The sequence below is a fragment of the Cyprinus carpio genome, chromosome A10 (assembly GCF_018340385.1).
Source record: "Cyprinus carpio isolate SPL01 chromosome A10, ASM1834038v1, whole genome shotgun sequence".
In the NCBI taxonomy this organism is placed as follows: domain Eukaryota; kingdom Metazoa; phylum Chordata; class Actinopteri; order Cypriniformes; family Cyprinidae; genus Cyprinus; species Cyprinus carpio.
In genome coordinates, this window is record NC_056581.1 from 17962345 (window position 1) to 17987954 (window position 25610).

The 25610-nt window shown below is 37.3% G+C and overlaps 1 long non-coding RNA gene across 1 annotated transcript; it reads right to left on the minus strand.

Annotated features, from left to right (window-relative positions):
• Positions 1 to 1002: 1002 nt before the first annotated feature.
• Positions 1003 to 14976, minus strand: LOC109057880. The gene is made up of 6 exons (XR_006161018.1): positions 14189 to 14976; positions 8395 to 8433; positions 7015 to 7104; positions 5217 to 5260; positions 2915 to 3594; positions 1003 to 2691 (listed from the first exon to the last, which is right to left on the minus strand). It is a non-coding gene; the product is annotated as an uncharacterized LOC109057880 (long non-coding RNA).
• Between the last annotated feature and the right edge of the window lie 10634 nt (positions 14977 to 25610).

Sequence of the window (25610 nt, forward strand, 5' to 3'; positions counted from 1 at the left end):
GATACAAACGGACTGTAAGTATATTACAAGTGCCAAGCGTCTATGAAATTTTTAATTGCCTCCTTCTCCATTATATCTATTATTAAGTCATAATGGATTTTTATGATGGTAGCTTGCAGACATTTTTGGTATGCTTGAAAATACCACAAGATATGTTAAATAAATCAAAATAAATAGTGCAAATGGATCATAATGGCACAGAGATGTTTTCAAACTGGAAAATTTAAAATAATCAAAGAATTATTATTATAATGTTGATATGCATATTAAACTGAATTCACATGCCGTGAAACTACAAACCAGTGTGTTAAAGAAATTATAACAGAATAAAGTCTAAAATTCAATTTTATTAATTTTACACTGAAATAAACAAGTTTAGGATTTTAAAAAATGTAAAACAAAGAGAGGGATGACATAAAATAAAGAATAAATGTTTAAGATTCTGCATTATTTAGGTCACTAATCAAATGCAAATAAATAAATAAATTAAATTATTCAACTAATGAAAAATGTATTCAAAATGCAAAATAGAAGCATTTTCTATCTGACCTCAGACTGATAGACATGTAAATCAAACTGATTGCATCTTTTAAAATATTTTAAAATTCATATGAAAATTGGAAATAACCAATAAAATGCATTTACATGTTATAAAACTAGAATTCTCAGTATTATTGATTGAAAGTGCTCTTTTAATTTAAATGCTGTATTTCGAAAGATGTTAAAGTTAGGACATAAAATAAAGAAAAACTACAAACCTGAGTGTTTAATTAAATTACAAAACAGATAATTTTCTGTCTGTCTGAGATCAAATAATGATTAAAATGAAAATAATCAAAGAATTATCATTTATCTTTGAATTTGAAAATTTACAAGTGCAACTTCAAACCAGAAATAAATAGCTGTAGGGGATTATCGAAAAATAAAGAATAAACATTTAAGATTCAACAATCTACAACAGACCTCAGAATCCCACAGCCAACATTTAAGATTCTGCAATGGATCTCAGACTTTGGGAGCCCACTGTGAATCAAATGGTCCTTAACTGAACAGGCATGTTTCCTATTTCTGATTAAAATTGGGAAATAATAAAATACTGACAAGTATTATGCTCCGCTCTTTGGTTACTAAAATGAATTCACACTCCTCTCAACATGCATGCTTTGGATTCCACCCACCAAAGCAGTAAGTGTCCCATCCTACCTCTAGGTGGGGCATTTAAGCCATATTTCTGATAGGTCAAAACCATATTTAACTTCAAGCGTACTGTACGCATGTCACGCAGGCTCATTCTTAAGGTGGCCTTCTCCAAACACACAGGTCGACGAATAAATGACTTATCAGTCATCACTCTTGTGGTGATTGAAGACAGGCCAATCGGAGCCTTGGGACGAGACGGCCTCGTCACTGACGGACTCACTTACCGGCCCGGTGACCCTGTCCACTCCACCCTACAGATCTAAAGATGTAGTGACACCAAACGCTCACAGATAATTAAATATTGATTTTTGTTCTCCAGCCCTACATAAAATTGTCCAGAGCCTCCCAGCAGTAATTCTCATTTTGGGGGAGAAAGGGGTAGAAAAAGTGCATGTTGGCCGGTCAAGCCCTATTTCATGCACAGGTAGGACATCTATGTTGAGAAGTCAGGTGCGGACGTGGACGTTTGGAGGGTGGTAATCCATCTTGAGCGCTGCCCGCTGGAGCCAGAAACCATCGCTCTGCCAAACACTCTGCCAGGGCCTCTCTTTTCTCGAAGTTTTAAACGACCATGCGGCATATTCTCCACGATTAATACTCTTCTTATCTGGCCGCCATCCAATCTCAGGGCGAGACGCTGGCCCTCCCCGAATGATGAACTCGACGTGGGCCAGTGATTTATATGGGTATGAATATGAGCGGATGTTAATCATTTTACATTATTGTGTCAGTGTAAATAATTATGTTACCCGGAGTCAGTTTGCAATCAACTGCGGCAAAATACTGCACACTGCAATTCGCTTGCTTCATCCATCATGCGGCTGGATACTTGGGCGCGGGAAGGAAGTGCCAAAACCGAATGGCACCTGCACAGAAGATCTCAATGTGAACTCCAACATTTCTCATCAAAATATTCAGAGACCATATGATTTGAACTACGCTGTCCATGTTCATTTTATAGCTCTGTACTTGAGTATTGACTGATTTATTTTTATTCAAAGGAATTTTAGAAGAAACATCTGAAACCAAGTTGATACTTAAATGAAACATAATTAGGATCTCTATTTGGACTTTTGAGTCATGAATGAGCAACCTGTGCTCAATTCCGTTTGGATGGGCTTTCCTGTAAAAATCCACAAATCGAGAGCAAATGGATACTTAAATCATAAAACAACATAAATCTCACATGCATCTTGCAAAAGAGATCACAACAATGTCTCAAACTGTACTCAGATATATCAAGATACCAAAGTCTGTTATCAATCTCATTATGAATTCAACTCATTTGTGTGTATTTTTATATTTTAGGCAATATTTATATTATATATTTAATGTTTTTTTTGTATTTTTGTATTTGCATGAAACATGCATAAAAACCCATAATTTTCATGAAACACACTTGCATGCTTGCAAACTTGCATTAGGATCTACATAACCTTATTTGAGCTGTGAATGAGCAACTTGTGAGCAATTCGGCACAGATGGACTTTCCTGTAATAAAGAAAAAATCACAAATGACAGCAATGAGATTAAAAATTGAGAGATTTAAATCATAAAATCAACAATAATCTCACATTGTATCTCCAGAGCTGCTGAAAAGATCTCCACAAAGTCTCAAATTCTGTAATCTCAACATGAGCTCAGCATCTGGCTCATTTTTGTGTATTTTTATTTCTATTTTAGGGGAAAGATCTGAAACCAAGTTGATACTTACATGAAATATAACTAGGATTTCCAATAGGTCTTTTGAGATATGAATGAGCAACCTGTGAGAAATTCAGTTTGGAAGTGCTTTTCTGTAATAAAGAAAATCACAAATGACAGAAATGAGATTAAATTAAGAGACTTAAATCATAAAACCAACAATGATCTCACATGCCTCTCATTCTCACATGCCTCTCACACTCATTTGTGTGCATCTTAATTTTCCTTAGTACTTTTAGGATAAACATCTGAAACATTGTTTATGCATGAAGAGCGTTTCAGAAGAGATCTCAACAATGTCTCAAACAGTTTTGAACTCAATCTGAACTCAACAGACGTCTGCATTTTGAGTTTTCTTCCAAAGGCATTTTCTGACACTTCAATGAAACATTTGAAATGCCCTTTACGACCGTATTGCATCTGTAATGTGACGTATTTACGAGTGACAAACCTTTTTGTCCTTTCAAACAGCATGTACTGATGAATCATGCACGATGAGACCACAGACATGCATTGCAAAAGTAAATAATGTAAATTTCATGATGCCTTCAAGTCTCTGGAGCCTTGAAAGAGCAACATCTGAGCGCTAAAATTCTCCTCTGGGCTCAGGAATCAGGTGCGACATTCTGGCGATCACGTCTGCACGTCTTCGGCGTGAAAGTTTAACCGCTGTCTGATTCCAAGAGTCATCTGAATATGGATGAGGCAAAAAATTAGTTAAACAGAAGAGGCTGTCGCATTCATTAAGTTACCCCTACCCCCAGAAACACACTCACAATATTCATGCTGTTACTATGCAAATCAGTGCTAATGAGATGCTGATGATGTTTTTTAATCACAGGGGGAGACAGTGAGTGTAGGAGGGAAGGTGAGGCGAACAAACAAAGCTCCTCACTCTCTAACCTCTTGGTATCAAACAATTCAGGCCAGAGAACATCGTTTATTTCATGCTTTGCATAAACATTTTTTTTTTTGCATGCAAGTTCACTCGCTCCAGACATTAGAGCTTATGTAAACGCTTCCTAAATCAAATCGCCTTTATGATAGAGCTGTGTTGGAATCCTTCACTGTAAGTTACTGATACGACGCACCCGCTGAGAATGAAGAGCAATGCTTTTGACGTGATGGAATTTCGAGAGACAGCTATCCATAAACTCTCCGACTAAAAGAGAACACGTCATAAAATTAAGCTTAATGAAACGTGGCAGACGGAGTGATACAGATGCACCGTGATGGTATCTTAGCATATTTTTACATAAAACCCCCTTGCATATCTAAGGATGACTTCGTCAAAAGCAGCCAAAATGCACACTACACGCCTGGTTTGATCAGAAAGCACTGCTAGCTCTCAAATCTCCCATATGTTTCACTCATCACACCTCTATGCATTTAAATTGCAGACAATCTGACATTATGCCTGTCGACTATATTGTAGAGCATTATTTATTTACCAGGCAGAGATGGGCCGAGCTGAAAAGCAGTTCTTTATCTAGATTGAAAGCTTAAGTTCAACACATCCCATCCCAAGACTTCGACCCGTGATCAAAGCTTTCATGTGTAACATTTTCCACAAAGACGGCCTAATTAGTATTCTTAAGCGGACGATTCGAAAGGAGATATTTTTTCGCGTTCTTTCAAACATAGCAGCATAGAACTGAAAGAGCAGGAACGGCAGGTTTTATGTCTATGTTTGGAGAGAATTACTCATTGTGTTTTTGCTGGCGGTATGTGCAGGAGTTCGGGCAGATGGGCGCTGAATACATGGCGCAGATATGGAAACAATTTCAGCCGGAGATTTGGCAGCGTCTAACGCCCGTCTATGTTTCATTTGCGGCAGAAATCAGTTTTCGGGGGAATGCTTTTGTTTACTGTCTGGGAAAAAATGTGAGTTTTCTCATAATATTATCCTTTGGAAAAATAAATAAGAAAATGATTTGGGCCCCTGATTTGGGCCTGGAATTCGAGAGTTTACATGCTGCAGGTTTAAATCACAGCTTTAAGTAAACCTCCATTCTGATGTTATGTGCATGTTTTTTGACTTGTTGAGATGAAAACTTGAAATACTCATTCATATTGACGCAATGCATTTCCTCATAATGTTAGAGTTTGATGTTGTTGTTTGATTTGCATGTGAGCACATAGATGCTGCAAGTCTAAATTACATCTTTAGGTAAACACAGCTGAAGCGTGTCATTTCTGCATCACTACAGAATCCCAAATACAAATGCAAAAATAATGACTGTTGTCCCAAACACTCAGCCCTTCTGCCATTGGCTGGACCGGCAGGTATCCCCCACCCCCAAAAAACTCACCCCATTGGTTGATCTGATGTTGCTGTGTCGGGTTGGTCGGGATGCTGAAACAAACAGATCAATAATTAGAAACCATTTACACTTTTCAGGAGAATTAACATACTAATATTTCACTCAGTATAATAAACTGAGATATGAGAAAGTATTTTCTCATGTTACTCACTCTTTGAATGAATCACTTCATTTGTAGGTCACTATGAATAAATTAATCTGCTAAAAATATAAATCATTTTATGTATGCAAATATATATTGCAAATATAAATATGTAAATGTATAAAAATTAAAAAGTAAAAAAGTAAATATTTCATTATGCAAATATAAATAATTTTAAGTCAGAAAAAGCTTCAAATACAAATTGTACGTGACTGTTTGGTTTTTTTTTTGTTTTGTTTTTTTAACAGGGACTGCTACAAAAATCTGCTAAATAATTAAAAATATAAATCATTTTATAAATGTAAATTAAAAATGGAAATATTTAAAAATATATATATATACATGAAATATTTTACATTTTATGTATTTAATGTAAATTACAATTATAAATACATTAAAAATATAAATATTTAAAGATATGTAATTTTTTCAGAATATATATCTAAATCATTTTAACACAAAAAAAGCTTTAAATACAAATTTTGTGTGTCTATTTCTTACAAGGACTGCTATATTTCTGTAAATCAGAAATAAAAATTATTATTATTTTGACAGACAAAAAGCTATAAGTACAAATTTTATATCTGTTTTTTACAAGGACTTTTTTGTCACTGATTCAAAGGTCTCTGTAAAGCTTTTCCTTAAATGAAAACATACATTTTCTAATAACGATATCCTTAGGAAAAAAATCATGAAATGTTTTTTCCTTGATTTGGACTGCTATAGATCTAAATCCCAGCTTTAAATGTACCCAAGTACTGATTTTATGTGCTTATTTTTTTTTTATACAGTCTTGCTATAAAGCTTTTGCAATAACAAAACAATATCTACAGGCGTTCGCCATTCACTGAACGAAAGCAATAGCAGCCGTTCTGCTAATTAACCTGTATATGTGTACACTATATTTTAGCAATAATTTAATTGCATGCATAAAAGCACTTGTGCATGCATTACTGCTTGACTGCAGGGTATGGAAGAGGTGGCCAGCGCCTGATGGTTGTTCAGGAGACAGCATCAGAATGCAGGGTTCGTTGTCTCCTCTCTCCCCCTCTCCGTGCATAGAACAGCTGTGATGATTTCATTTACATACTAATAACCAGCCAGGACTCCGGCAACCACCGAGTGTTTGACTTTTATTGTCACTTGTGTCTCCTGCAGTTTAGTGGGAATGGGGAAGCCACGCATCAGTAAATAAGCAATAGAGAGGGGGCCGCTGTCGGGTGGCACGGTCTTGAGAGACCCGCCGGACGCCTTGATCGATGCTTTCAAAAAATCTGGAGCTAATTCGGAAAAAAATGCAGAGTATCTCCAGCGAGCGAGGTCTGAAAGTGCACCATGCATCTGGTTTTTTGCCGCTCTCTCTATTGTAAAGCCTCTTTTTACAACTGTCTTGCGCCCGACACCCTTGAGACGTCCGCAGATCGGGCCCGTCGGCAGTAGCACATGGCAGCCATTAGAGTAACTCAATACCACCAATGGCTGCCTCATATGGAACTTTGATCACTTAAATCCAGCTTAAAGAAGCAGGGGCCACTTTCAAACCCCATATCGCTTTTTTTCCACCCGTCTTGGAATTTTAATTTGATCCCTTTCGGGTTATTCACAGATCTTCTAACTCAAATTAGACGTGTGTACATTTCTAACCAGGAGCCTCACTGAACTCGGCACAAAAGACAAGGTGGGGGTCTGAAATCTGAGAATCGCTCCCATGTTTGGACTAGCCGGGATGGTTTTCTGCGAGAAAGAAAAAAAAAAGAGAGAGTGAGAGAGTGAGCGAGAGAGAGAGAGAGAGTATTTTTACTGGATTATTTAACACATAACCTTGCACTTTTAATTGAAAACACACGGCCGAGTGCACACTTTACATACAGGTTTTATTTTATGACTTTAACATGCAATAATGTTCCTACTGTGAAGACTTTCTTCCTCTTTCAGGTGTAATCCCAGTTTTATTTATACGTTTAGCGCCCCAATACCTGCCAAGGCCCATAAAAGATAAGATTTAAGTGTCAGTTCCGAATTTTACAGACAATTATTTTTTAAAAAAGGAAACACTTCAAACGATTCGATAACAAAAAGAAGGCGCACGTCTTGCAGATACCGCAGGTATTGGGAGGATATATGAATATTAATGAACGCTGTTGCCAGTTAATGTCACTCGCAATTGAAGGAGAAAAGACGCGAGAGGGAGAGAGACGAAAAAACAATGAGGACAGGAAATAAGAAGGAAACAAAAGGAGAGAGGAGCAGACGAGCGAATGGACGCGAGGCAGACGAGAGGAGAGGCGTCTGGCAGCTCTATTAGTATTCATATGGCGTGCAGCTCTGGAGAGGATTAATGTACTCTGATGTGTAATATTCTGGCGAACAATTAATTTGCCTACAGTTTTGTCACGCTTGAAATTTAAGTGCTAGAACCGATCGATGGTCGCAGCTACTAATATGATCTCTGCAGGCCGCTTCTGCAGTCTCCGGTTTCATCATTTTTTTTCTCTCTCACATCTCCTGTGACATGCACTGCTGCAAGGACACGCTAGGGTTTTCTTTCACACACATGCATGCATATTTACACGAAAATACTCACACATGAGTAAATCACTTAAAAGTAGCAGCACTACTGGTTTAATCAGCATATTTTCAAACAAACTGTATTTTGACACATTATGCCTGCAGCATTAACAAAGATCCAATAACCAAACACAACCCCAAAACACCATATGGGAAAGATGAATTCATTTTAGTGTGTTTGAACGCTTCATGTTCAAAAAAATGATTCATTGTGCAGCAAAATAAGTGTTTTCAAATGTGTTTTGTAGTTCAATTTACTATACATTTACCCATTTCATGCCACCACCTGATATATACTGATAAAAAAATGAATGATTAATCACTGAATAATTATTTAATAAGATGACCCACTTAAATAGCTTCAGTGTAGTCTAGTAGCTGATGAGTAGCAATATTTAGCTTATTGTTTAAAGGAATAGTTCAACCCAAAAATGAAAATTGTCATGATTTACTCACCCTTGTGTCATTCCACAGTCCTGTTTGACTTTATTTCACCTGTGAAATACAAAAGAAGAAAGTCAGTGTTGCTCAAAAACATTCATTTTAATGGACAAAGTCATACAGTTGCTTTTAAGCGACTACAATGAAGCTATTTAAGTAATAATCTATTAGTTAGAAAGCTATTTAATAAAAAAATCAAAGATTAATCATTTATTTTTATCAGTATGTATCTGGCATAAAAGCATTAAGGACAACGGCATGAAATAGATTCATTCATACTAACAGTTAGATAATTATTCTGCTGCACAGGACTCAAATGTGTCAGTGAATCATGATTCACTAAAATTAATTGATCTTTTTGGCTTTCTTTGTTCTGTAAAACACAAAAGAAGAATAAAAGTGGGGTTCAGATAACATTCAGTTTAATGTACAAAGTCATACAGGTTTTACTTATTGCCACTTGTAACTATTCGATTAGATTGAAATTATATTTATTAAAGAATTATTCAGTGATTAATTATTTATATTTATTAGCATGCATCTGACATTTTTTAAAAGCATTAATAAAACACTTTTGATTTTCAAAAGTAGTGTCAAACACCAGCAGTAAGATCATTTTGCTGCCCAGGACTCACATGAGTCTGTGAATCATTTGTGAACCGTTTTTTGAACATGAACCAATCCAAACAAACTTTTAGTAACATGTTTGGTTATTGAATCTGCGCTGAAGCTGCAAGCACAATGTAAATTAGATCATTATTTTGCTCCACTGTATTTAGAAATGAGTCAGAGTTTTTTTTGCTTGTTTGTTTTTTTTGAACATGAACCATCCAAACAAACTGATTCACTAAAATAAATTAGGCTTTGACTTTCTTTCTCCTGTGCAACACAAAAGAACAAGAAAAATCAGTGGGATCCAATAAACAGTTGAACAAAGGAAGTCATACAGGTTTGGAACAAAGTGATGGAGAGTAAATGGACACAGAAATTTCATTTTCAGACGAACTGTCCCTTTAACTCCTTTAAAATATGGGAATATTAGCAAGCTATAGATTCAAATAGACATGCACACACAAACTGACTGTTCAAACAAACTAATTCACTAAAATGAACTGAACTCTTTGACTTTCTTTGCATTTAGATTTATGTATTTGGCAGACGCTTTTACTCAAAATGAATTACGTTGCATTCAAGGTATCCATTTTATCACTTCATGCATTTCCATTTCATTCTTTCTTCTGTGAAACACAAAAGAAGAAAAATCAGTGGAGTCCAAACAACATTCAATTTAACAGTCAAACAAAGTCACACTGTTTTGGAACAAGTGAATTATGACCATTTTCATTTATAGATGATCAACAACCTCTTTAACATCTTTAAATGGTTGGAATCCTAGCAAGCTATAGTTTTAACTAGACATGCATTACACACAAACTAATCTTTTTTGGTGTCAACAAACACCCGTTCAAACAAACCAATGTACTAAAATGAATTGAACTGTTTGACTTACAAACACAAAAGAAGAAGAAAACCAAGTGGGGTCCAAACAACATTCAGTTTAATGGACAAAGAAAGTCAAAGAAGTTTGGAAGGACAATTTTTAGGTGAACAATCCCTTTAACTTCCTTAAATGATTGGAATCTTAACAAGCTATAGTTTCAAGCAGGCATGCGCTTCTCACAAACGGGTCATTTTTCGGTGACAACAGGGGGCGTAGGTGCTTGCTTTTAGACTAGCCGGTCGACAGTGTGTCCAACAGAGGAGAATCTGCAGGATTGTTTCACACCGGTAACCCAAACCTGTCTCCACAAAGGGAGGCAGCACGGAGAATCAAAGAATCCACATGTTCCCCTCCACACTTCCAGATAACTTTCCTGATTTATGGGTGAGCAGCTGAGCGCAGCTGTGAGGTCTTTATTAAGTGCAAATCTTTATTGTGTGCGCTAAAGGCTGTAATCATATGTTTGTGACATTTTAAGAGCGGCATAATTAGTCTTCGGAGGCTCATAAAGGAATATATTCATTCTCAGCACGCATTAACAACCTGCACAAGATCGCTTATCGCATTAACAGCCTGCGTGAGATTGCTTATTGCTTTAAAAGGCCTGGGCCTTAGATAGGGACTGCGCTTTAAGACACAACTCAACACACTTTCCTTTCACACATCCGTTCCAGTGTGGATTTGCAGTACAGATTGCTGTGCATTTGAGCTTTATCTTATTTTATTACTATTATTATTATTATTTTTTGGTGAAAAGCTACTGCAAAAACCAGACAGGACGGGAGAAATGAAAGATTAGGGTGGTTAAATTTGCAAGGCAACCTGATTTAACTCACTCTTATGAGCGTCCAAACACATCCTTCACATCCTGTGTGCTAATTTACGCAAGGTTATGACTTGGACAGTAAGTTTATTGCGTAAAACTTCTGAAACTCAAGAGGCTGATAATGTTTCACAGCAGCTCTAATGGAACTGAAACTCTCATTCATAAGAAATGCCTTGTGGGAAATCTCCTCGCACCAGCGTTTTGGTGCAGAAGAGATGTTTGAAAGTGTTTAAAGTCAACATGAAACGGCATTTGTAACCCGTTTTACTTCTGAAATGTGTCATTTGCAGAATATTCAACTAGAAAAAATGTAGGATAGGACTGGATGTTATCATTTGGGATTTGGTTTGATGGCAAAAAGTGGGTGTTTTATTAAAAAAAGGCACTAGACCTGAATGCAAACTGCATCTGCAATTGATTGTGGAGGAAATGTGTTTGAATGATTACGAAGACAAATATTTTTTTCTATGGAATTATGTGAACTGATAACACTGCCCTGCATAATATTTGCTGAATGAAGTCCAGTACATGTTTTTAACTTATTTTGGGGTGTTGATTCTCAAAATAGTGCCTCATTTGCTCAAGCACGTCACACTTTCTCACAAATATGATGCATTTCGTAGCATTTTTGCTTCTGACAACCATCAGTCTTGTATTATCCCTTATCCACTCGAAGACTTGAATCTTATCGTAACGCTTCCTCCAGTGAAAAAGTCCCTCTCCTGTTGTCCTCATACATTGAAATCCACCCACATATTTGTTTTGAACTGTTTTTGCTTGTAAACAGTGCTTAATCTGTGCATATTTCTCTCCTGATTCAAACTAGACAAATTTGCTTTTCTCTTCAAAAGATGTGAATTGATGGACTTGAGTGGAGTATGGAGTATGGATTACTTGTGGATTATTGTGATGTTTTTATCAGCTGTTTGGACTCTCATTCTGACGGCACCCATTCACTGCAGAGGATCCATTGCTGAGCAAGTGATGCAATGCTACATTTCACCAAATCTGTTCTGATGAACAAACAAACTCATCTAAATCTTGGATGGCCTGAAGGTGAGTACACTGACAGCAAATTTTCATTTTTGGTGAACTATTCCTTTAAATGGAGTATTTGAACATATTCTACTCCTTTGCAGACTGATACATTTTTAATACTTTTTGTCGTTAAAACTTTTAACATTTGACTGCTTTTATTTTGATAAGTGCATTAAAGCTGCTACATATAGGCTTTCTATAATTGGAAAACAATCTTCATTCTTATTTTGTGAAAGTAATGCAAAGTTTTATTGAAATATTTTAATTCAAACATTATCAAATGCGCTAATATTAGGCCTATTTTGCAAATCAGGGTTGTGTAATTCATTCACAGCAAGACTAGGAACGTATATTGAAGTAAACAGGGTTAATTTTGATTTCATGTTAATTTGTGTGTGGATGGGTGTAGCATTCTTAAAAGATGTAAAGCATCCAACTTTCTAAAAACATAAGATGTAAATGGACAGATGTCCATCCATCCGCAGGGACCATCTGTGTCCCAAACAGTTTGTCCTAATCATCACCGTGACCCTCAGCGTGAAAGACAATACCTCAAACTGACACGAGAGATCACAGTTACGTAGCGAAGTGCCATTATAGCAGCTCTACATGTACCATTAGCATGAGACACAATAATAGCCTTTAAAAGACACTAGACTGCTGCAATTTGTACTGAATTTAAAAGCAAGCCTCCGTCTCAAACAAATCGAATTTATGTGCTATTTTTCGGTTGGACTCTGCATAGAAGCGGGTAATCCATAGCGCTTCCTGGCACGGGGCTGCACTGCACAGCTGACTGGCGTGTAAGACTGCCTCAAATTGGAGCAATTGAGCTCAAGTTAAAGCAATTACATCCTTTGTGTTCTCCACGGGGGACGTGACTAAACTGTGCTCATGATGAACCAAGAGGCCAAGAACGCTTGAATAACCAACAAGTAACTGAAGGTAGAGCTCCAAATTATCCACCTACAGTACATTACCTAAGTACACCTGACTAGGGATGCACTGATATAGACATTTTGGTAAATAGTAAAATTTTAGCCTGTAATTATTTCTGGACCTCATTCATGAATTAAGTATTTGTGTAAAAAAATAAATAAAATAAAATAATTATACAACCAAATTAATGTGGCAATTAATGTAGGAACATTTTTAATGAAATTCTTTCTGTCTTTCATAAATGATGCTCATCACTAAATCTTTAGTCATGAATTTGCATAAAAATTTACATTTTATAATTTAAAGCTTAAAGTTCATCTTACACTTGCTTGGCAGCTTTTTGGATAATTAATAAATAATCAATATTAGTATTTTATTTAAAAAAATCTGGTTTGCCCGTCAGCTTTCAGGGAAATTAAACAATTGTATTTTTTTTCTAAATATATCTATAAATTTTTTTTATTTTTATTTTTTTTGGTTTAGTCCCCAGTGCAAAGGAAAAAAACTGTTACCGGACAAATTTAGGACCAAGTAGAAAATCTAGAAGAACATCTTGTAATTAATATTGATGAGTTAATTGTTTGTAAAAACCATTCTTAAACAATCATTGTGGCACTTTATGTAAGAAAAAAAACAATTTAACAGAAATTCTTTCTGCTCGGGTTCCCTGAACAATCACAGAAGTTTCACAAATGTTATGGTCAGGAATTTGCATCAAAACATTTATTTTAATTTTTTATTATTTATATTAAGTTCACCTTAATTAGTAATTGTGCATTATATATATATATATATATATATATATATATATAATATATATATATATATATATATATATATATATATATATATACATATATATATATGGGCATTAAGTATGGTTGCCATGCAAATTAAAAATTGCACCCAGCCACATTAAAAACCAAGTAGAATTCCAAGATAGAAATCATGTCATTAATATTCATGAGTTAACTGTTTGTAAAAACCATTCTTTCAACAATCAAATCAATGCAGCGGTTTAAGTAAGAACTATCTGTGTTTCATGAATGATGTTCACACTAAAGCTCTGCTCTAGAATTTGCATCAAAAATCTATTTTATAAATGTTTTAGTTAAATATTAAGTTCACCTAACAGCTTTTTGGGAAATTAATAAATCATAATTTATTTCTTAAAATATATTTTGACATTAAAATTTTGTTTGGTTGACGTGCAAAGAAAAAAAAATTGTAACAGGCGACATTAAACAGCATATTTAAGTGTAAGACCAAAAAGGAAATCATGTAATTAATATTCATGAGCCATCTTTTTTAATTTCTGGATAGATAATTGTTCAGTATTTTTAAAACCTGACATCAAAAATGAGTTAATTGTATAAATTAAGATATGATGCCTGCTTTCAGTTTCAATGATATTGGATATTGGACATCTATTGTGCATCCCTTGTACACACACTTGTGCAAACACAACACACAAACACATGAAGTGTATCGTCCCATAAACTCACAGACACTCCTCATAAAGGTGCGCCGCCTCACCGTCTGACACAACGATGCTTTAATTGCCCCAGCGAGGGAGCAGTAGTGCGGGGGCAGTAAATAAAGATTTCAGAGGGGGATAGAAGGGTGTTGTCAGAGCTGTGGGCCGCTGGGACGTCTCTCCACTTCTCTGGTTCACTGCATGCTGGCGAAGCTCCAGACTCCACTGCATAAGACAGCAAGACATGATGTAAGTGTATCTGTAAGAGACAAACTTTATGTATAAACAAGCACTCCGATAAGGTTCGAGTACAAATGAGATGAGGCCTTGGCACAACTGATTTAAATGGCATGTGGTGCTGCATCTGTAGAAAGGGTGAGAAACTAAATGCACAAAAATCAACAGTGAAAGAGAAAATCTGTTTAATATTTCATCTTTTACTTTTTTTTTTTTTTACATGCTTGAGAGGCTGGTTTTTTCCCCCCTTTGAATTTGTCATGTGGGAGCAAACGCTTTAACACATTAGAGGAGCGAGTCAATTGAGTCTTTTGTGAGCCATCTGGAAATACCCGACTCAACAAAGCTTCGGCTCTGGTGCTGTATATCAATGAGAGAGACACAGTTTCAGCTCCGCCACGGGCGAAAGACGTCTCAAATTATCAGCAAAATGGAGGATTTAAAGAAACATGAATCATTTTAAGAGCGGTCATTTTGTGGTACTAAACATTTCATAATTCAGGAACAACATATAAACTGAACAAGCATTCTGAGTTACATAATGAACATTTTACTGCTCATAAAATGCACTTTCGTACCTTGAACCACTTAATGGAGTTCTCAGTCATGTCTGAACCAAAAACCCTTTCGGAGAAATAAACATTGTAGGAGTAGAAAACTATTAAATGAATCTAGATGGCATTTCAGATAATTTGATGAGAAATGTTTCAGGGTTTGAACTTTTGCTATCTTGCCAAATCTCAGCACAGTTCAATCTCTTCTGAAGCTAAATGCAAGTCTTTTTTTTTCAGAATAAACATCTCAAAAGCTTCAACAAAATCTCCATTTGTTCTCAATTTAAGATAATTGCAGTCATGTGTGATTTGTCTCCAACAGGCAATATATAAATATATATATTCTAATTATAAAATAGAATTGCAAGATATAAACTTAGAATTCTCAGACTTTTAATAATTCTAAATTTGACAACTTTCACTTTTCTTCTCAGAATTGCAAGTTTATATCTCTCAATGCTCAGAATTGCCAGAAAAAATTGAATTGTGAGTCGCAATTACTATTTTTTTATCCTGTTGCAGAAACAATCTTCCATAATAGATAGATAGATGATAGATAGATAGATAGATAGATAGATAGATAGATAGATAGATAGATAGATAGATAGACAAAGTTATTTCATGTTATTGCCACTCTTTTGTAATATTATTCTCATCGCACACCATGCTCTAGCTGCCATCTTTCTCTAGAGCGAGTCTATTATGGGACTAAAGGTCAGGCGAGTAATTTAGATCAGGGCTATTCTAGTCAGTTAATGGGATTGTTTGGCCAGAGCCGGAGTGTGTAAACACCACGACTCCGTAAACATCTCAGGGAGCGGCCGGGCAGTCTGTTTACAACCTGCACAATTACCAAAGTCAGAAGGGCCTCGGGTCACAGAGATGTCCTCCTCGGGCGACCCCAGCGGTCCCTCCGAGATGATGGAGGATGTGTGTTGTGTCACCCGGAGCCCATTTATGATTATGGAGCTCAGTTACAGCATAAAACTGCGTTTATTTAACACAAAATCCAGTTTGCACGAGCTAAAAGCGGTCAAATAATTTACCTGATCTTTAGAAATAAAATAGATTGAGATTCCATGAAAACATAATGTAACTTTGAGACAGGGCCGTTTCTAGCCAATTTGACGCCCTAGGCGAAATCCCTTATATATATATATATATTCTTTTCAGACACCAGTTTCTTGTCACATTCAAATTGGTTGTCATAGTAACGACACTAATGTGTGGAGATTCAGGCACTGAGAGTTCCACAAATCTGCATGCATTATTTGTAAATTGTCTGTTAATATAAACATTTTGCACAATTTATTATCTGTAATATCATTGTATTGCCACTAGATGTCTCAATATCCCTATGTAACAATCCCTAGTAGCTAAGACATTGCACATAATTTACACATAAATCACACAAATTAATTTTATTACATTTGGATTTGTATACGTTTAGATACTATCAATGGCTACTTTTTTGTTTTTTATTTAATTGTTTTGTTGTTGTTTCTTGAAACGTTGATTTAAAGTGTCAGTTATTGCATTATAATTTCAGTCAAACCTATAAAAACCCTTTGTTACCCCAAACTACATATAAAAGCCTGATCAGTGGCATTAAAGTAATCAATGCAGCTACTTAATTCTTTGTAACTCATTGACGCTTGAACTTCCCCTTAAATAATGCAACACTCTGCCCTCTATGTGTATGCCCCTGCTCCCATTAAGTGCTGTTAGAAGTGAATGAATTGATTCAGCATTTCGACACCTTCGTAAGGTGCAATTTGTTTATGCGGTTTAAGGTTCAAAAAACACATTATTTTCCATATAATGTAGATTATTGTTGCTCCTCAATGCCCCGCCTTTCTGAAACGCATCGATTTTTACAAAGCTCATCGTTCTGAAAAGTGAGGTGTGCTCTGATTGGCCAGCTTTCCAGTGCGTTGTGATTGGCTGAATACCTCAAGCATGTGACTGAAATGTTATGCCCCTCACCATACTGTGATGTCGTCTCCCAGCACGACTAGACAAAACCAATAAAACCCATTACAAATGAGGCATTTGTTGCATCCAGTGGGGACATAATTACTGATTATAATGATTTAAAATGTCTTTTTACGTGTTGCCTTGCATATCGTATCATGCTGCATAAACTTAAAACCATGTCTGGATTTGTGATCAGAGAAACAACAAACAACAAGTCTAGTCTACACTGCTCAAAACTCGCATTTGAATCATCATTGGCAAATTATTTAAATATAAAAAATGTACTTACAGGCTGTGAGTCTGAAGCAACTGTCCTTGCAAAGTCTGAACTGCCCAACTTTATAGAAACAGCCGTTGTGCCACAGACGCATTGCAGGCTACTGGTTCAGGAAACAGTCTGCTTCCTCCGTAAAATGTGCAGCACACATCTGAATATTTGGGTTGAACTGTTCTGGAACAGTGTTGATAATACAACTTAACCACTGATTTCTAGTTGTGTCCTCTTTTGGAAGGCCAAACAAAGTAGTTTCGCTTTCACAATGAAACTTGAACATTTGGGCGGTGCTATGCAAATCTTCCCACATCATGACGTAGATATGTAGGGGCATGTTAGAACGAGATGTTTTAGGTAGGCATGGTTGACTCTTAACTTTTATAAAGAACATCTCTTTGGATTTGAGACTTTAGTCTTTGCAACTTTACAGATCTTCTTTATGCACCAAGAGCTTGTAACACTCCAAAGAGAAAGGAAAAATTAAAATTGCATCATATGACCCCTTTAACAATGCATAGGTGCAAAAACGCACACCTTTTGGACAAATCTCGCAACAAGATTTATCAAATGCCACAAATACTACCTAAACAAAATACTGATTTTGTGCACTTTTTTTTACTGTACCAATATTTTAAATTGGCCTTTAAACTTAGCTTTATTGCAATGCAAAAAAAAAAAAAGCGTTACCTTGCCAAAGCACTTACAGAGCCCATTGATCTAATGGCATTGTTGAGTGCTCCAAATGCAAACTTTGCATGCAACAATCAGGCGGCAATTGACAGCACTCTGATCCAATGGCATACAGGCATCGTCAGATTGACAGTACTCTAGCCCAATAATGTTGGGGGATCCAGTGGGAGCGGAAGTCATATTTCAAGGTGACATTGAGATGAATGAGAATGAATGAGACTGAGGATCTTCTTGCATCTTAATAAATCCTAAGGATCACAGAAAAGGTGGAAAATGTCAAAATTATGAACCAAAATTATGGTTTTCAGTGCATAAAACTTTACTAACACCATAAGTGGACCACTGGGAAAAAAATACGCAATACGAAATGCATGATAGGAGCTCTTTAAATATTCATCTAAAACAGTCGTTTCCCTTTTGTTGTTTTCTTTTAAACTCGACCCAATGCCTATATACAACGAGAAGACAAAACCATATGGTTTGCTGAAAAGTTTTGTAGAATGTGCACGGACCCTTGAGAGAGAGAGTGTGTATGTGTGTGTGTGTGTGTGTGTGTGTGTGTGCTTTATGGCTCTGTCTCATGATTACAATGTGAGGTATAATTGCAAACACATGTGAGCCATTTCCATTCGTTGCGATGAAATCATTGCATGAAAAAAGGGCGAGAGAGAGAAAGGGGCGAGAGAGCAGACAGCTCCCCCCAACATTCCTTCGTTCCCTCTCTGCAGCATCTTGAGAGGTCGGAGGTCAGCGCGAGGAGATCAATGCGATCAGACACAGGAGTATTGTTTCAAAAAGCAGGAGACATGAGAGGCTGCCTGCAACAGGAATCCCTTCGGATCAAAAGGCCGGCGAGAAAGTTGACGGAATTCCTCGGATCCACCATCTTGACTTCCTAAGCAATCAGGCATTTTACAGGAACCATTTGGCTGTGATCAATTCACTGGCCTGCCGTTGCCTCCCATCCAGCCTTTGAAACGGGATTAAACGTTCTAAATAGGTCTCTGCTTCTCAAAAGCCGAACGAGTGGAAAAGTCCTTTTAATCTTGTGAAACTTTATACGGTCCATTTGAGACAAATCTGCAGATAGAAGAGGTTAAAGTCGGTTTAACAAACTAACCATCTTTTGCAAGATACTGCTACTGACTAGTGCCTGACTGCTTCAGATGCATCCCATTTCAACCTAGACGATCGTACAGAACCGTAGTATCTGCAAATGGGTGTTTAGCTAATAACAGCTTTCAGTGTCAGAAAAATGTGTTGTTCTCTTGAAAATGGCTGGAAATTGAATGGAGAAATGTCAAAATCTGGAACAACTGCAGTTGGGAATAAAAACAGAGTGTGTTTGCATCTGCTTTTATGAAGTTTCTTAAACAACCATCTAGTAAATAGCCTAATATCTGTTAACAATTTAGATGTTTACTACATAAATAGTGTAAGTGTAAAAAAAGTGTCATTTTTGCACCACTAGAATCACCAAATGGAACTGCAAACGTTTTCCAACAGCTTTCCTGAACACTCTCACAGCTCATTGGTCAGTCACACAGAAAGTCCCACCCCAAACTCACGCCATTGGTTGAGCTGCTGTTACTGTGTTGGTCTGTTTGAACATGACAGTGTTTGAAGGAAAATAAAGCTGGAATAAATTAAGCCTGCTGCGCACTGCATGATTTTGGCCCGATTTTGCCATCTGAGACAAATTTCAGGAATTGTAAGATTTCTTTCATCATAAAGAAGCAGAGTCTTGGATTTCTTCAGTTTGTTTATACGAAGTCGTCTATATGACATAAACAGAAATATTTTGTGAATATTCACATTAAAGAATAAACAGTACAGAAATTGTTTCTTCCACCCAGCCAATTTATCAATTTTGACCAAATTCTTAAAGACACAGTTTACACAAAAATGAAATTTTGATGAAAATTTACTCACCCATCCAAGATGTAGGAGTTTGTTTTTTATCAGATTACATGATAAAAAATCTATTATTTTGATGTTTTATCAGCTGTTTGGACTCTTATTCTGACGGCACCCATTCACTGCAGAGCATCCATTGGCGAACAAGTGATGCAATGCTACATTTCTCCAAAATTGATGAAGAAACAAACTCACCTACATCTTGGATGACCTAAGTACATTTTCAGCAAATTTTCATTTTTGGGTGAACTATTCCTTTAAGATCTATGTGTATAAAGATATATAAAGAAGACATACAGTCTGTCATGGTTTTACCCAAGATATTATTGGGTAATGTTGTTCAATCTGATGAACAACAACCTTAAAAGACAAATCAACAACAAAAAAATCTCCCAGTGTGTGCCAGGCTTAAAATATAGTCCGCTCTACATATTAAGCTTGGAAAGAGAAGAGAGTATTTCAACCTAAAAACATTACACCCATCACCTTTACACACTAATGTTTTAAATCTATTCCTGTGTGTATTTATTCAGTAAGAGGCTTTCCCTGCGGTTCCACATCTCCACACTGACCGCGCTCATCACTCACCTTAACGTTTTTCGCCTCTCTCCGGGCGAGTTTAACCTCGTTCTGCTGATTCTGTAGGTGTTCTTTCTCTCTCGCTTCCGCAGTGCTATTGATCCGAGTCTACAGCGATTGAGAGCACAAACTCAAGTGTATGAGGTAGACCCTCTTGAACAGGGCCACTTATCTTCAACTCGTTCACATCTCTCCCTTTAACATGCCTTTCAATTTCAGAAGAAGCCTCGCCTCTGGTCAGATCTTCAAGTCTCACAGTATGAATAAAATATTTAAAGAAACAATTTGATAAAATAAAAAATCATTAAAACAAAACACACCACAAATACAAAACAAACAAAAATTAGTCATTAATTAAAAAGTGTTTTCACTGTGAACCATTGCCGTAATAAAAAGAAGACTTGCATGAAAATTTCCCTAGAGAAAAAAAAATTAGAGTATACAAGTTGGAAAGGTGTGAGGGTGAGCAAATAATGACATCATTTTTGGGTGCACTATTCCTTTAACGTTTACACAGTGCATCTGTGTCATGCTTTCAGTTCTACTCTGTTATTTCGACCTCATTTAGACAAAAACAACAGGAAATGTGTTTCCAGTCACGCACTTACAAATGGAAACCAAACTAAACTGCTTAACTTCCTAACCCGACTTCTTCAACTCAAGTGCGACTGCTTCAACCGAAGCATGAGGAAACGAGATGGGACGTTGGAGAAAGTTTGCGTCAGGCACCCAGGCGGACTGTGAGCACAGCGATAGCGCTGAAGAACGCAGATATCACGTTTGCTCATTCAGGAAAGAGCCATTCCGCCCAGCTGAGGCCTGATAGAAACCCAAAATAGTCCTTCAGCAGCGATCATCGGTCTACACCCATCAAGCCTCAAGTCACATTTCTCCGATTGTATTTCAGGATCACCCTCTCCTGCTGTTCTTATCCGCCCCATTACTCTTTCCTGCCTTTAATAAAACAGACACAATAGTAATCTTAGAGAAACACATTCCCTGTCATGGTGACAGCCACACAACCTCCCCTCTTTTCCCTGCGAGTCTCTGGCCCTCTTTTGACAGCTACCTTTCAATACCGTAATCGCGGGGTAAGTAGCAATTTTCATTCAGCGCCACTATTCACGGGCCGTGCTAATGAAAGCCAGTACCTTGTAGGAATGGTTTCAAATAGGCTGATAGACAAGTCCTCTCCATTCTATTATGGAGACAGGCTCTTATCAGTGCGCCACAGTAATGCTCTTCCAAACCATTTGTCACCAGATTTACTCTCTTTACCCATCGCCGAACCCCAATCAGAATTCAATCCAATCCATCTCACACTTTCGGCCGCACCTCATCTCCAACAAAAACCTTCGAACACTTCAGAGGCGATTCGGCTTCAATTTAGAGGTGCGGCGGGCTGAGGTATGGAGAGCGCTTTGCAAAAATCAACTGTATCTAAAGACAAAGCCGTGCGATTAATCCCAACCTCCCGACCGGATTGAGTGTGTGCGCACATTGGCAGCCTATTTGAGAAGCAGCTCATGCCACAGTCTGCCGAGCGCAGGGATGAGCGCTGAATGAAAAGGAGGAATACCTCAGAGACCCCGGGTGACCGAGAGGTGTCTCTAATATCTGATGTCTTTATTTCCAGCTGCACAATGCCGCCCGGCGCAGGAATGAATAAGCAAAAATGGCAGATCCAGTGGGAAGCGGTCGTGTCTCCAGACGGCAAGGGAGGGAGGGAGGGAGGGGGGCGTCGCGGCTGTTGTGTGTGTTATCAGCGCTGCGCTCGCACTTCCTCGTCCCCGCGTCCGGTGGCAGGGGCCAGTCAGAGGCCAGTGTCTGAGGCCATTGTGTTGTCACAGAGGAAAAGCCCAGCCCTTCACGCCTTCCCCAAAACCCTGTGCATTTCCTGTGTCAAATTTATCATTTACCACGAAAAGCACGAAACAGAACAGATGAAATTCTGATAAAATTTGGCTAATAGTGAAAAACATACTGTTGTGCTCAGAATGCACGGAAAGTCCAAACATAAGTCATGCGAGCTGTGAAATCCCTTGCTAACAAATGACCACGTTAACTGACAATTTCCACCAAAACAATGGTAAATGTAAATATATCTCAAAAACATCTAAACATCCTTAAAACAAGATTAAATTACCAGCATAAGATATTAAAACATCCGATTTAACATATTTACAGATCTGCCACAAAATACTTGTATTCAAGATATTCTCTGAAAACAGGCCCACAGTTCTGTAAGCTAGCAAGCAAAACTACTTATATTAGATATTATGTTAAGAAGTTTGAATTAAATTTTAAGTAAATGATGCTTAGATATTTTCACTGAAAAAAATAAATAAATAAACTAAAAAAGGTCAATATTCATAAAGAAAGTGATTGATTTTTTTGCAGTTATTGTTATTAAAATAAAATTTTGTTAATTTGAAATTACCCACCACTTACATTAAAATAAAATAAATTAAATTAAATAAAAAATAATAAAATTTAATAAAATCTAAAATAAATGATTAATGGTTTTATGATATAATATAATGGATGCTATTTTAATAAAGAATAACTATGATATTTTTGTGGAAACTATGGTAAGTACATTTTTGATGTTTCTATTCTGAAAGTCAAAACAAGGTTTGTTGTAGTGGTCTATGAAAAGGAGAGCAAAATATATGCAGCCCTTGAGGGGAGAGCGAGAGAGAGAGAGAGAGAGAGAAGTGTGTGTGTGTGTGTGTGTGTGTGTGTGTGTGTGTGTGTGTGTGTGTGTGTGAGAGAGAGAGAGAGAGAGAGAGAGAGAGAGAGAGAAAGTGAGTGAGTGTGTGTGTGTGTGTGTGTGAGAGAGAGAGAGAGAGAGCGAGCGAGTGTGTGTGTGTGTGTGTGTGTATGTGTGTAAGACTAAAAAGAGAGAGAGAGAGAGAGAGAGAGAGTGAGTGAGTGAGCGAGCGAGGTGTACTGATGAATACTAAGAGAAGAACAGCAGCGACATGTCTTTAGTTTGAGAATGACCTTGCGGTCCATCAAATGAGAAGAGACGGGCCGTTCTGAGTGTGAATAATGGCTCATTTTACAAAACCTCTTTTCTTTATTCTTTAAAACGTCTTTATTAACAGTGTATCAGTATTACAGTTGCGGGTTAGTGATTTTTTAGTGTTTAATTCCTTAGATCATGTGTGTTTGTTGAGGGGAGTGTGCTGTTATTTTACCAAGTGATCAGACACACTATTTTCACCTGCTGGACCAAAAAAAAAAAAAAAAAACAGGTGGAAAAAAAATCCCACAAATTTACACTGAAGGAAGGACCTGCACTATATCTTTGACATGGGTCACCTAGCAACTGCATAACAACACACTAACAGCTACTCAGATCACCTTAGCAACCACATAGAAACACGTTGACAACCATTCAGAACACCCTAACAACAACAACAGAGCAACACACTAATAACCATATAGCAACACACAAACTACTCAAAACACTTCAATCACACAACACCTGCTGACAACCATTCAGAACACCCTAGCAACCATACAGCAACACATTTACAAACATTCAGAACACTCTAGCAACTAGGCTACATAGCATCCTCTTTTACAACCACATAGCAATACACTGACAGTCACTCAGAACACTTTAATGACCACACGGCAATACATTAAAAATAATTTAGAAAGCCTAAGCAACCGCATAGCAACACATTAAAAACATTCAAACACCTTAGCAACCACATAGCAACACATTAACATCCAGTCAGAACTCTATATCAACCACCAACAACTATACACTAACCCACATCAGTGTTGCCAAGTCCACAGTTTTCCTGCGGTGCTGGGCTATATACTGCTGCAGGGGGTTGTTTTTATAGTCTGTAAGTTGATGCAAAACTCCCCACCCCCTTGACAGAGGCGGAACCCCCTGGAATGTGATTTTAGGGTGATTTCAGTTTTTGCCATTTATTCCTGGAACATGATTGGGTATTTTGGTTGTGATTGGGCTTGTACTGAGTACCAACTGGCTTTTTTTGTTACGCAGACCTGGCAACCCTGGCCCTAGCATAGCAGCAATGTGTTTTGCCAGGGTACACATCATTCAGTTTTCATAAAATGAAAAGGAAAAAAAAAGCAAGTAGTTAAATGTTAAAATATAAAAAGTAGCTGTGAGAGTAATGTGGAGGTGTTTCTATTCGGCATGTGCATTTTTCATTTTTCTGATGGATGTTCTATAGGAGATATTCAGGCATGTGTATTTTCGACGAAAAGAAAACGTTTCTCGTCATCCTTCCCATGAGCGGCATCAGATGATGGAGAGGGGCCTCCTCTCCACGGCACCGTTACTAGGGAACCAGAACTGAACCTCTCTCAAGTTTCTCTAGACACTGCAGAGCTCAGGGAAAAAAAAGCCAGTGTTTCCTTTGGCAGCGGCGCTACTTTTTCTAACCTTCCCAGAGTAAGAGAGACGAGCAGCCGGGTGACCCAGGGAGGGGGAGGAAGGGCAGGCCTGCTTTTCCACCCTTTCCCCTGCTAGAGATTGGAAAAATGTCTCTCCTGTCCACATGCGTCCCCCCTCCTCCCCCAAGGTGTGCAGCCCCCCCCCTTTATACATAACCCCGGCCTGTTCTCAGAGGAACAACAACCTCATCCAAACCACATGTCTTTACACTTTAACTGCCTCGAAAAAGAGAATGACATTAAAAACAGACAATCAAGGATGGAAACAGACTCAGCTAATTCCTTATCAGAAAATCTAACAATGTCTAAAAACAACAGAAATGAGAGCAAAATGAGATCTCTTTCAAATCTCAACTGCTTCTCCAAGAAAGCAACATGATGGAACAGAGAGCAAATGGAGGCATTTTTCTCTGAAAAAGATCCCAGTAATTTCATTTGAAGAAAGTTCTGGAGAGATCTCAACAATGTCTCAAACGGTGCTCAGATTTACCAAGTCTGTAATCAAAAGATCTCAATTTGAACTCAAAAATTTGACTGAAATTAAAAACAGACATTCAAGGATGGAAAAAGACTCCTTACAGGGAAATCAGACTCACAGAAATGAGAGCAAAATGAGATCTCTTTCATATCTCAATTGTTTCTCCTATACGACAATGAGATGAAATGTAGAGCAAATGGAGACCATTGCTTAAGACATTTCTCAAAGATCCAGTAATCTCACATGAGTTTCAGATGAGATCTCAACAATGTCTCAAACAGTGCTCAATTGTTTCTCC